This window comes from Podarcis muralis, chromosome 10 (assembly GCF_964188315.1).
Source record: "Podarcis muralis chromosome 10, rPodMur119.hap1.1, whole genome shotgun sequence".
NCBI classification, from domain to species: Eukaryota; Metazoa; Chordata; class Lepidosauria; order Squamata; family Lacertidae; genus Podarcis; species Podarcis muralis.
Window position 1 is genome coordinate 62,480,077 of NC_135664.1, and position 14,055 is coordinate 62,494,131.

At 42.0% G+C, this 14,055-nt stretch overlaps 1 protein-coding gene across 23 annotated transcripts in view; it reads left to right on the plus strand.

The window, feature by feature from the left end:
- The window catches only part of PLEKHA5 (pleckstrin homology domain containing A5), a 182,033-nt gene that overhangs the window by 62,908 nt on the left and 105,070 nt on the right, over positions 1-14,055 (plus strand). The gene's annotated exons all lie outside the window — the stretch shown is intronic.

The window sequence follows — 14,055 nt, forward strand, 5'->3', positions numbered from 1 at the left end:
TCTCTTTCTCTCCCTCCATCTTCGGAAATGTGGCACTCAAAACAGAAGTAAACCCTCCCAAACGGAGTACGTTCGCATCCTCCCAAAAATCGCAACCCGGAACACTCATTCCCGGGTTTGAAGTGTTTGTAATTCAAAAAGTTCATTAACTAGGCTGTTCGTAACCCGAGGTACCACTGTATAAGAATCTTTGTATTTGACAAGCAACTAGAAGTTCTAACAAAAAGTTGGTGTAGTCTAGTGGCTATGAGTGAGTATCAAATATACATAATTCTACTGTTAACTGACATCCCATCTCTCTCTTTTGAAACACTTTACAGTGGTACCTTGGTTTAAGAACAGCCCTGTTTACGAACTATTCAGTATAAGAACTCCGCAAAACCAGAAGTAGTGTCCCGGTTTGCGAACTTTACCTCGGTCTAAGAAGGGAATCCGAATGGTGGAAGGGCACCGGCGGTGGGAGGCCTCATTAGGGAAAGCGCGCCTCGGTTTAAGAACGGTTTCTGTTTAAGAACGGACTTCCAGAACGGATTAAGTTCGTAAACCAAGGTACCACTGTACTTGGAGCAGTCCTGGTTTGTTTCCAGTGGGAGAGGGAGATGGGTGAGGCTCCCGTTTTGACCAGTAGAGCCCATGATCCAGAACCCCCAGGTCAGGTAAGTGTGTTGGTGGGGTGGCAATGGGTAGGGCTGGGTGAGCCAGAGCTGCTTGTTGCCGTCACTGGTGCTGGGCCTGGTGGCAGCCTGGGCCTGACTCTGTGAGGCACAGGGTGCATTCCACCCTGAGTGCCTAGTGGATCAGGGCCTTTGGATGTTGCCGAGGGGCGCAGGGCCTGTCGGCAGCTGCAGCCCGGTTTTGCAAGGTGCAGGGTGAAATCCACCCCAGTGCCTAGCCGAGCAGGGTCATCTGGTGCTGCTTATTTGCATATAGGAAATAACAAAGTGTCTACTTAATAGAAAGCCACACTGAGTTCAGTGGGCATTACACCCAGGTAAGGGGGGGTGGGTATAGTGTTTTATCTAGGCAGCTAGGGCTCCTCCGGATGGCAAGAACTTTTTGCACCAGGTCAGTGTGGAATACTTGCTTAAAAAAATTATTCTATATACAGAACTCCCTTCGTTCCTTTTGGATTGTTTTTGTAGGTTTCCCCCTCTGTGTCAAATAATTGGGGTCGAATAAGTGTTGTTTAATTTTTATAATACATGGAAGATGCACCTCCCTTGTGAGGTTCTGGACTCTCCTTCCTTGGAGGTTTCTAAGCAGAGGTTGGATGGCCATCGGTCATGGATGTTTTATAGCTGAGTTACCCACATTGTAGGGGGTTACACTAGAAAGATGACCCTTGGGGTCCCTTCCAGCTCCATGATTCTATGTTTTTCTGCTTCAACAATATTCCATTATGTTCCTCTCATTTTATGTAATTGTATTTTGTAAAAATTATAATATATATATAAATAAAACATGTTCTATTTACAAACAAAACATTTAAATAGCTACCTTTCTAGCAGTAGATGGGGCATGGGCGTAGCCAGGATTTTTGTTAGGGGGCTGGCTTTTGGGGGGGACAGAATCTCAGATTTGTATTGATTTTTTTTTACTGTTTTTCACTTATTGGGGGGAACCGTCCCCCCAGGCTACGCCTATGGGGAGCACAGGAAAGAAACAAGGTCAAAAGGGGGCCACGGTCAGAAAAAGGTTTGGGAACACTGATTTATTGCATCTCCACACCCTTCCCATGGCAAGGCTGGCTTAGACACATTGTCCTTTTTGTGGAAGAATGGGTTCATACTGTAGGATTTATACATAAAATCCCTTAATAGATTGGGCAGAGAATATTTTTTCTTTTTCAAATGTGAAGTTTAGATAACATATATCTGCTAGTACTGTAGGCTGATATCTTCAACTGCAGTGCCTTTGAGTGTCTCTCTATGAACCATCAGTTTTAAGTGCCTTGGAGTCTTCTGTATTGCTAGAGGAAATAAATTTATATTTGCAGAAAACTAAACACATAATAGTTGTTTATAACTGTATGCTAGACTGTTGCAAATTGGATGTTAAGGATATTAAAGATGAATGGAAAAGGGAGTTAGACTGTTCTGTTCACCTCAAACAATGGAAAGTTACTTTAGCATCTATATGTAATTTATTTATATTTAAACTTGATACAGATTAAACAGAAATGATTATCTGACAATATTGGACTGCAAGTGCCTCTGTAGGAAGAAAATGGCTAATTTTAATGTTGTGGACATGACCTATGCTGTTTTTCTGTCAAAAAATATTGTTTGCATTAACTTTGTTCCTGAATAATCATTGTTAAATGTTATACCTGTGGTGGGGGGATCTCACAGATAGACAGTGAATGTGGATTTCTTGGAAATCCATTGCACTTTCCTTTTGTACCATCCCTCCATTTATTCATTTCTTCCATGCTGATCCAGCAAAAATATTGCTGTCTTCAATGATAGTGGCTGCAGAAACTTCTCAGTTCAGGTATTTTGCAAGAGGTTTAGAGTTTAGAAATATATAATTTTATTTTGCAAGGTCCTAAGTAACTTCTGTTATCGTTTGATGTAATTGAACCTGCATAAGTCTAAATAACTGGGTACAGGCTTGAGTCCATTCACTCCAGTTGTATCTTGAAAAGGTATGAATGCACTCCATTCATCCTCATCCCTCTTTTTGCAATCTCACTCTTCTCACCTTCTCATGTAAAGGTGTACAGATTGCAGCCTTGCAGGGAGAAGTTTGCCATTTAAAATATTAGATGTTAAAACTGCATTTTTCTTAAGCATAGGTGTTGAAAAGCAAAACATAAAATACTTTGCAATACAGTGGTACCTTGGGTTACATACACTTCAGGTTTGCTAACCCAGAAATAGTACCTCGGGTTAAGAACTTTGCTTCAGGATGAGAACAGAAATTGCGCTCTGGCGGCGCGGCTGCAGTGGGAGGCCCTATTAGCTAAAGTGGTGCTTCAGGTTAAGAACAGTTTCAGGTTAAGAATGGACCTCCGGAACGAATTAAGTACCGTACTTAACCTGAGGTACCACTGTATTTCCTGACTAATGCACCATTTACCTGCTTGATTCACTTTAAAACACAAGAGGGCAGCTATAGTAGATTATGTTAATCAAATCTAAAGTTGCAGTCGAATGCACAGTGGATTCCCATAGTGTGTGGTGGATTTAAAGCACCTTTTTCAAGAGACATCATTAACTCATTAAAGATTCCCTTAAAAAAAAACCCCATATATGTGCTCTAATTATTCTTGGATCTGGCACAAAGAAATGGCTATGTTTCTGTAACATTACTGTATATTACAACAGAGTTCCACAACATTACTGTATGTTGCAATAGAGCTGGCAAAATTTTATACATTCGAGAACATATTTTCATGCAGTTCCAAATGGTTAAAATCCGAGTGTTGTAGATTCCAATACTGTAAATGTTTTAGAAAGCTAATGTTCTCTGTTCAGTTGGCTACAGGACAGTTCAGAAATGGCTAGATACTTGTCAGTGTTTTGTAAAATGCTACACAATTTGTGGGAGTAGGATATATGCTTGTTTAATGTTTTAATTTAATATTTTGAGTAATACTTACATTGAAATAGTCCAGTTATTCAGGAATGCCCAGATAGGAACCCATGAGGACGATGAAGAAACTATAATGCCTTAAAACATTTATATTAACTAGGCAATTGTCCACAGCCAAAAGCAAAATGAAAATTTACATGGTTGTGAACAGGAAGCTGCCAGAATGGGAGATAAGCAGTGTTTGAGCCATTTAAATTTGTTGGGCTGCATTAGGCAATCAAAATTAATGTGCTGTGTTCCCTCCCGTCCCCAAGAATTATAAAGCCCTCTTGCATGAACAGAGCCAACCTGTTTGACTGTGTCTCTTTTGTGTGAAGTTTGGTATGGCATTAAGAGGAGGTCAGGATGTGTGCCTGATTGCTGATGTCCTGCATTCATAAAGCAGATGCCTCCCCTTAGCGAGTAGATGGTGCCACTTGAGAAGATAGGTTATTCTCTCACTTAAATAACACATGAAAGAAGTACTTAATTTTGTGAAATACCTGACATTGTACTGTGATCAAAGAGTAGTTGCGGTGATTACTGCTCCTTGATAAAATATGAATAACTTCCCAATCATAATTAGGTCATAATGTATTTGCATGCTTTATGTAAGATTAGTTTACATAGAACTTTCTTGCCGACAACTTGTGCGAAAGTCAGGTAAATGTGGTATTTTGTGTGAAATTACTAATAGGCTTTTTAAGATGCAGTAACGCAGCTGAGAGAATTGGACTATAATTTTTGTCTGATAATTGAAACCTGAAATTAGACATGGTTATTGGATTTCATCTTTCAAAAATCCCCAGATCCAGGTCAACTTTGCTGTTGCTGTTAAATAAGACAGGGAGAGAATTTTGGTTAAATAATAGTAGATGAGCAAGTAGTAAAACGAGATAACAGTTTACATTTGGTCCATTACTTGTAATGAATGGTAGTACTTTTTATTCTGTAGAAACCATATACACAGGTTTTGTTTCTTTTCTAATATGTGGCACTATGCTGTGCAAATGCTCCTGTTGACAGACAATATTCTAAAGCTAGGACTGTGCCATTTGTAACTTACAACTTACACTTGTTTAACAAGTGTGATTTTAACTTCAACTTTGAAGGCCAGCTGGAGGAAGTCACACAAATTAAATGCATAGGAAATGAAGAGCTTAAAAGCGCTTTTTGTGCAGGATTTTCCTGGTACAGAATGAGCTTTTAAGCTCTCAGACTTGCTTACTGGGCTCTGCGAGGCTTTCACAAGATCTTGTGGGAATTCAGATGAGCCTTTGAGATCTCGTGAGAGGCTCCCAGAGCTCGTGTAAGAACATCCTAGAGCCTGGTAGGCTCCCTTGTTTCTGGTTTTTACTAACCATAGTTTCAGACCAGTATCGGGCACACTGTGGTATATGCCAGCCTCCAAATCATTGTTTTTAGAATTGGGTTTTGGAAATCTAGTTTTGGAACTTGGTTTAGGGTCAGCATCACAAAATATACCGTATTTTTCGCTCCATAAGGCGCACCTAGTTTTTAGAGGGGGGAAACAAGAAGAAAATATTTTTTTTCCCCGCCCCAAAGAGCAGCCCAGAGCTTCTCGGGGCTGCCGGGGGAAGCCCAGGTTCCCCCCCCCCATCCCCAAAGAGCAAAGAAACCAAGACAGCCAGCAGGATCCATCCCGCTGGCTGTTGTGGCTTGTGCCAAGGCTAAAGAGGAAGCCAAGACAGCCAGCTGTCTTGGTTTCTTTAGCCGCGCGCAGCCTCTCCCAGCCGGAGAGGCTGTGCGCGGCTATGGCAATTCCCCCACCTCCCGCAAAAGCCCACAGGAGCCGCACACCCTTTAAGGAGCGTGCGGCTCCTGCGGGCTTTTCTACCAGGAGGGAGAAGGGACTGACTGGCCGCGTCAATTTGGATGAAGGAACCATGTGTTGAGATTATTGCATTGCAGGAAGTTGGACTAGATGACCCTTAGAGTCCCTTCCAGCCCTACATTTCTATGATTCAGTATTTTGACACCTGTCACTTGAACAACTGATAACCACAAAACAGTTTTGTGGTTCTGCTCGCAAATTTAACCAAAGACTATGCCTATACATTTTTTTCTTTTTTGCCTGTTTAAAAAATACTTCTGTATTTATGTAAGATGATATAGTTTTATTTTGACACATTGATATTAAGGTTAGAATATCTTTGCTCTTCAAATGCTTCATACACTGATCAAAAGAAATGTGTGAGAGCTGTTGCTAAAAGCTATGCACTTACGTAGAAAACAGGGCAGAGCTTGTTAGATTAAAAAAAACACACACCACCACCTCAAGCATCCAAAATATTTGCTCTTCTGCCTTCTAATTTTGTACTGAGCAAGTGTTACTCACACCTCATTAAAGCTCGTAATAAAGTTTTATTATGGTACTTCTTGATTGAAAGATATTCCATTGGAGATTAATGCTAAAGTATTGAAAATTGAATTGTTGTAATCTTCATTGTTTTCTTTGTGGCAAATTTGCTAGACACCTAGAATGAAACTATTAAGAACAAATTGATTTTGGTAGTTCATTCTTCACAAAAAAGACTCAGCAATCAAATTTGTGCTTATTTGTGCTACTAAATTAAGTCAATATTATCACCCCCAGGCATGATTTTCCTTTTCCAGATTGATAGCTAATTAGAATGTTTGTTCAAAATAACTTCTGCTTGCTTAGTTCTATGTTTTGTGTATGTTGATATAAGAAAAGTAAAATACAGGCCTCATTGGGATACGATCTTACATTTCTCCGTGTTACTATAAATATTTCTGCACCACTCTAGTTGTGCTTATCTGAGTCCTTGAATTGGTTTGTTCAAGATGCATTTTACTATAGTGCAGACTGACCGATAGCTTGATGTTTTGAAGAAGATGGTGCAATAAAAATCCCATCTATCATTTTGTACAAGTTTATAAGGAAATGCCAGGGATGACTTTGGGAAATTGTCTCATTGGGTAGTAAGCATTTTGTTGATGCCTAGATTATTATTTAAATTACCTTAATGTTTATATCTTTTTCAAAACTGCTACTTTTTAAAAGTGTGGCTTGTTCCTCTGCTTAAAACAATACAGGTGGAAACAAACATTCCTATTCAATAGATTGTGATCATGAGTAAAGGAAATACTGGAAGAAGAGGGGAAACTACTATCAGAGATTTCTTTAACTCTTTTGGTCTAGACTCTAGAATAAGAAAGTAAGTCTTTAATGAGCACTGGACTGGTTCCCATGTAATACTAAACCATTGTTTAGCTCTGTGTAGACAAGTCTCAGCAATCTCAAGTGAAATGTTGAACTGAGTTTCTGCCAAGTTTACATCATTGTGAATTATCTCACTTTAGTGTCACTTGTGAACCAGGAGTCCTGATTAAAACAAGCAGTGGTTAGTTGCTAAACAAGCTAATTTGTTTGAAGGTGGTTTGTTTTGCAAGTAACCATGATTTGTTTGAAACTAGGATCCCTTGTTTGCAGGTAATGCTACGCCTATAGTCTTATGAAGAAGTTAAATACCTTTTCATTAAAGATTGACAAGAGGGAATGGTTTATTTTTTTCTATAGCTACTTTGAATCCAAGAGCCGAGGGATTCTTGGAAGTCATTGAAGTCTGTACATGCGTGCCCACCCACCTGTCCACCCATATGTAATATTATAGAGAGAGACATTTATATGCATATCTCAACTGCTGTTGGTAGTTTACTCAATAACACAGGGTACCACATATTTTTAAGTGAAGTTACACAAATTTTGTCTGACCTTGATTGCCAACCAAAACCTCATGGCTGCCAGGAGCACTCCACTCTTCCTCATCTCCCAGATTTGGTGCTCTGTATGACAGCGGCTCTAGACTCCACTCCTGTTCTAAGTTTGGAGCAGGAAAGGGCAATTGATGAGGACTGTTCCTGCAGGTACCCTCTCCATCTTCAAAGCAGGAATGGGAGAGAAATGGTCCATTGAGAATAGAGCTTTGTATTGTAGGGTTCCATTTGGAGAGATACGCTTCTGCTGCTTGTTTTCTCACTCCTGCCCCTCATCAAAACAATCTCTTAGGAGAAGGATGGAAAGAAAATCAGGATCTAGCTGTGCTATGTTCTTTTGGTGGATTGGAATAGATTTAGCTCCCTGTTTTCTTGCATTCCTCCATCGCTCTGGCAGGGGGTGAAGGAGGGAGATGAAGTTTGTGCTCAGTCTCCATAGCAATGCTATGGATGCTATCTGTGGGCTGGTGTTCTTTTGCCCTCCAAGATTCAATGGCAGCTGCTCCTCCTGGCAACTCACTGTGGGAGTTGGGAGGGGAGCATGCAGAGTATGCATGTAGTAGCCCAGAATATGGAGGGAAGGAGTATGAAGACAGGGGAAACTTACGTAAGTGAACTGGAAGGTGTGCAACCTCACATCTCTTTATTTAACAAGGATGTTAAAATTATTATTTTGTGAAATATATTATTGCACCTAACCAGCAGGTGTATTTTTTTTATTGGTATGTTCTTTTGCAAATATTTTCCCCCTTTCTCATTATAGTGAAGCAGCATCTTTATTATCTTTTGTCTTCTCTAATAAGATGTTATACGGTACATCTTTGAGAAAAGAGTTTACAAGAATCAAATTTCTGACTACTTAGATTAATCAAGTTTTCTTTGCACTTTTATTCCTTGTATTTCCCATTATCACATCCTTAATTTGTAAATACCATAATGTTGCCTTTGTTCTTCTCTTGCTAATTTGGCTCTTTTGAAGCTTCTCCTAGTTTGAACAACAAAAGTCGATCGATAATTGGAATGTTCAGTTTCAGATGATATACCAACTGTTAGCAATAGGTGATATTCAGTTGTGGCAGTTCACTCATTTCAGCAGTAATTCTGCTGGCAGGAGCCTTGGTTTTAGTGTAGTGCAACTGCCAAATCCAGAGGGTATATTGCGCTTGCAAAGATGTTGAACAATCTCTAGTGCAACTACTGCTGCTATTAGAGTATTAACAACTGATACAAAATACTCTTATTAAGCTTGTGTGCTACCACTTACACAACGTCATCTCTCAAACTGCTTGTGCTAAAGTTGCATTGATTCTCACTGACTGACTGGAGAAGCTTAGACATCTAATAAAGTACAGTCAAACTCCATTTCCCAGACCTAGTGGGAAGAGTTCAGAAAAGGTGAGTGAGAACTGCCTATCTCATTTGATGAGGAATGAATCTGTTTTATATTGGATTTATTTTTTATTTGAAATGATAGTAAAACAGTGAAATCTGGTTTCACTGGATTTAAACAGAAACAACTTAAGTAGCCATGGCAATACTTAAGTGCAGTGTTGAAACAACTTAAATAAAATCTTAGTTGGTTTGCTGTTTTTCCATGGCCTGCCAGCTATCTGTAAGTCACTTAAACTGTGACGAATAGTATAATTCCAAAGTGCAGTGTTAGAGTGTGGTCTTTTCTAATTATATTGCGAAACAGCATATTATTCTGGGGTACAGACCAGTGTACAGAGCAAACTAAGGATGCTAGATGAACTGCACCCCTCCAGATGAACCCCGCCAGATGAACTGCATCCAAGAGTATTAAAAGAACTGGCAGATGTGATCTCAGAACCACTGGCAGTCATCTTTGAGAATTCCTGGAGAACAGGCGAAGTCCCGGCAGACTGGAGGAGGGCAAATGTTGTCCCTATTTTCAAAAAGGGGAAAAGAGAGGACCCAAATAATTATCGCCCAGTCAGTCTGACATCAATACCAGGGAAGATTCTGGAGCAGATCATTAAGCAAACAGTCTGTGAGCACCTCGAAAGGAATGCTGTGATCACCAATAGTCAGCATGGATTTCTGAAAAATAAGTCATGTCAGACTAACCTGATCTCGTTTTTTGACAGAATTACAAGCCTGGTAGATGAAGGGAACGCAGTGGATGTAGCCTACCTTGATTTCAGCAAGGCATTCGACAAGGTGCCCCATGATATTCTTGTAAAGAAGCTGGTAAAATGCGGTCTTGACTATGCTACCACTCAGTGGATTTGTAACTGGCTGACTGACCGAACCCAAAGGGTGCTCATCAATGGTTCCTCTTCATCCTGGAGAAGAGTGACTAGTGGGGTGCCACAGGGTTTTGTCTTGGGCCCGGTCTTATTCAACATCTTTATCAACGACTTGGATGATGGACTCAAGGGCATCCTGATCAAATTTGCAGATGACACCAAACTGGGAGGGGTGGCTAACACCCCAGAGGACAGGATCACATTTCAAAACGGCCTTGACAGATTAGAGAACTGGGCCAAAACAAACAAGATGAATTTTAACAGGGAGAAATGTAAAGTATTGCACTTGGGCAAAAAAAATGAGAGGCACAAATACAAGATGGGGGACACCTGGCTTGAGAGCAGTACATGTGAAAAGGATCTAGGAGTCTTGGTTGACCACAAACTTGACATGAGCCAACAGTGTGATGCGGCAGCTAAAAAAGCCAATGCAATTCTGGGCTGCATCAATAGGAGGATAGCATCTAGATCAAGGGAAGTAATAGTGCCACTGTATTCTGCTCTGGTCAGACCTCACCTGGAGTACTGTGTCCAGTTCTGGGCACCACAGTTCAAGAAGGACACTGACAAACTGGAACGTCTCCAGAGGAGGGCAAGCAAAATGGTCAAAGGCCTGGAAACGATGCCTTATGAGGAACGGCTAAGGGAGCTGGGCATGTTTAGCCTGGAGAAGAGGAGGTTAAGGGGTGATATGATAGCCATGTTCAAATATATAAAAGGATGTCATATAGAGGAGGGAGAAAGGTTGTTTTCTGCTGCTCCAGAGAAGCGGACACGGAGCAATGGATCCAAACTACAAGAAAGAAGATTCCACCTAAACATTAGGAAGAACTTCCTGACAAGTAAGAGTTACAAATGTTTACTTGCCACCTGGGGGTTCTTCCCCCGAACTGGGCTCTAAATGGGGCTCGCTAGAAGAGCATTTGCTCTCATGCTATGTTAAGTTCCCTAACACCCCGGCCATAATAGGTGGCGATTTTAATGCCCGCACAGCAGCAAACTGGGACTCGCTGACCAAAGCCAAATGGTGGGTTACCCCAAACCTTGATAATTACGACCTGGAACATATCATGAGGAGAACTTCTAAAGACCACAGAGCAAATGAGGCTGGGGTACTCCTCTATCAAATGGCCATCCGTTTGAATTTGGTCCCCTTAAATGGCACATGCCTCCCTGATATTCCAGGGGATTTCACTCACCTGAGCGTTAAATCAAACAGCGTCCTCGATTACCTGTTGGTCTCTAGGGATCTACTTAAGTGTATTTCCACTTTTAAGATCGAGAATGTACAATTTAGTGATCATCTTCCCCTTGCAGCTAAGCTTTCCCTGAACTGGCAGCCGGAGGCTCATAGACATGCGACCCAGATGGTAACCAACGAATCTCTCCAAGTAAGAGGAATCAAATGGTCGGAGACCCAGACTCAAAGGTACCAGGAATTCTTTCAAAAAGAAATCCTCGGGCCCCATTCCAACATAGGCTCTGCCTCAGACGAGCATAGCATAGTGTTGGAGCGCTTCCACCATCATACGACTGATCTTACGTCCTTCTTTAGGTTACCACCCAAAAATTTAAATCGAAACGAGTATACTTACGGTGCCCCCTGGTATAATTCTCAGTGCAAACAAGCAAGACAGCGCCTCCGTGCTATATATAATGTATATAAGATCTCCGATGCATCTACTCTGCCAGCTAGTTATGCCCAAGCCAAGCAAGTCTACAAACGCACGCAGAAAACCGCCAAGCGTGAGTGGCAACATAATCGTTGGCAGGCTTTGATTACTGCTTCAAAACCACACAGATCCAGGGAATTCTGGTCTTTGATTAACAGAAGGGTGAGGAAATACCCAAGGGCAGTCATCTCTGCACCAACATGGGAATTGTTCCTGAAGAAATGCTTCTCACAGGCAGATGCTCCCTCCGACCATCTGATGCATCTGTTTACCCACCTACCTATCTGGCCTCCCACCGATCCTGACGAAATAGCCAAGCTAATAGCTCAGCTGAAACCGGGCAAAGCCCCTGGGCCCGACCTGATCCCTGCTGAAGCCATCAAACTACACCCAAAATGGTGGGCCGGCATCTTGGCCAAAACCTTCGATGCAATCAACGCTTCCGGTCTCATCCCCAAAATATGGAAGGAGGCCATTATAGTACCAATTCATAAAAAAGGTTCCCCAACGGAGCCGGAAAACTACCGTAACATCAGCCTCCTTTCGATCATAGGGAAAATTTATGCCAGCTTTTTGCTGACTAAATTATTGCGATGGGTAGATGAGACTAACCAGATTGGCCACGAACAAGCAGGGTTCAGAACTAAACGTTCTACAACAGATCATGCGATAATTCTTTATCATCTGGCACGGAAGTACTCCTCCCCTCCCCGGGGCTACCTCTGTGCTGCCTTCTTAGATCTAAAGGCAGCCTTTGACAGCGTTCCTAGAAATATTCTTTGGGAGAAACTTGCGAAACAGGGCATTGATAGAAGACTCTTATGGCTCATAAGTCAGCTCCACGAAGGTACCCTTGCCAGAGTGAGACTTACTCCTGCGGGCGACCTCACAAATTCGATACCAATAAACAAGGGGGTGCGCCAAGGATGTATATTGGCTCCCTGCCTATTCAACCTTTTCATCAGCGACATGCGAGCACCCCTAGTTAACTCATCGCCAAGTACACACGCGCCTAGACTAGCGGATTACCGCTGCCCACTCCTTTTATATGCGGACGACGCGGTAATTCTATCTTATACACGTGTTGGACTAACCAGAGCTCTGAAGATCTTTGCCACGTATTGCCAACTCAACCAATTAACCATCAACCATGCTAAGTCCAAGATTCTGATTTTCTCCAGAAGATTATACAAATGGAAGCTTGGTGGAGCAAAAATAGAGCAAGTCCTAAAATTTCAATATCTAGGAGTTATTTTTCAATACAACTTGGGATGGAAAGCTCAAATTCAACACCTACTTAACAAGGCCAAAACCCTGTCATATGCGCTCCTCCGATTTTTCTTTTCGGACGGAGCTCTGCATGTTCCCTCGGCCCTAAAGGTGTTCAAGGCAAAAGTGGTTGCAGTGCTTGCTTATGCTGCCCCGCTCTGGGCCGTGATGACAGATCTTGCTCCCCTTGAGACTCTGCAAAGCCAATTCCTACGTCGGCTCCTAATGTTCCCCCTGTGCGTAAGCAACGCAGCCATGCGACTAGAATTGAAGATCGCATCCTTAGAAACTTGCCTGTGGAAGCAAGTCTTCAATTACTGGTTATCATTGTGGCATAGATTACCAAACCATTATCTTGTCCAATGCTTATGGCGAGATGAATTCTCCAGCCTTTGGACTAGTAGAATTCATGCCAAACTCCTGAGTTATGGAATCTCTCCCTCAGATTCCCTAAAACTAGACCAAATCACTGCTCAAAGACAGATCCGTCAAAGACTGGATGACATCGACTTACAGCAAAATTATATGCTGGGGGGAGGTGTTTGTTCGCCCCAGAACATTGGTATCACTTTAACTTATTGCGTTCCATCATACCTCTCCTCCCTTTCGACTGTTGCCCATAGACTGGCCTTCACCAAAGCGAGGTTCAACGTTTTCCCCTCCAATGTCCTGAGACATAGATTCTCAAAGGGCCAAGCCCCCGCCACGTGCGAATGTGATAAGGTGACGCCGGAGTCGCTTCAGCACATTATGTTCACTTGCCCCTTGTTCAATGTGCCACGGGCAAATTTGTTGGGATCAATCATACAGAAACTAGAGGGTACCCCACCAAAATTCCACCTTGCCCAAATCTTGCAGGATAAGGATTCCCACACGACCCTGAAAGTGGCTAGGTTCCTGGTCGCTGTCCTCTCCCAAAAGCGACGCCAAGGAGCGCTACAAGCTAATTAAGGCGTAGCATGCCTTTCCATCTTATAGTATTTTATTGTTATAGCGGTGTTTTAGCGACTGGTTTTTTTCTTTTCCCCACGGCACAAGCTGTCACTTATGTGTTGTTTTTACCTGTATGGGCCTATGGCCGTAATAAATATTATCTATTATCTATTATCTGACAAGTAAGAGCTGTTCGACAGTGGAATTTGCTGCCAAGGAGTGTGGTGGAGTCTCCTTCTTTGGAGGTCTTTAAGCAGAGGCTTGACAACCATATGTCAGGAGTGCTCTGATGGTGTTTCCTGCTTGGCAGGGGGTTGGACTCGATGGCCCTTGTGGTCTATTCCAACTCTATGATTCTAGATAGTACCAGACTAAAGTGGATTAGATTTACGAATACTAACATGAACCTTCGGGTGCAAAATTTACAGTTGAAAGAATATTCTGCTAAGATTTGAGGGTCAAATGGTGATCCAGTTAAGCGTTATTCTCATCTATCAAAAAATAGTATTGAAGTCTGGGTATATGTTACAGCCAAGTGTTGCAAATAGCCTCTTGCACACATGGTCCAATTA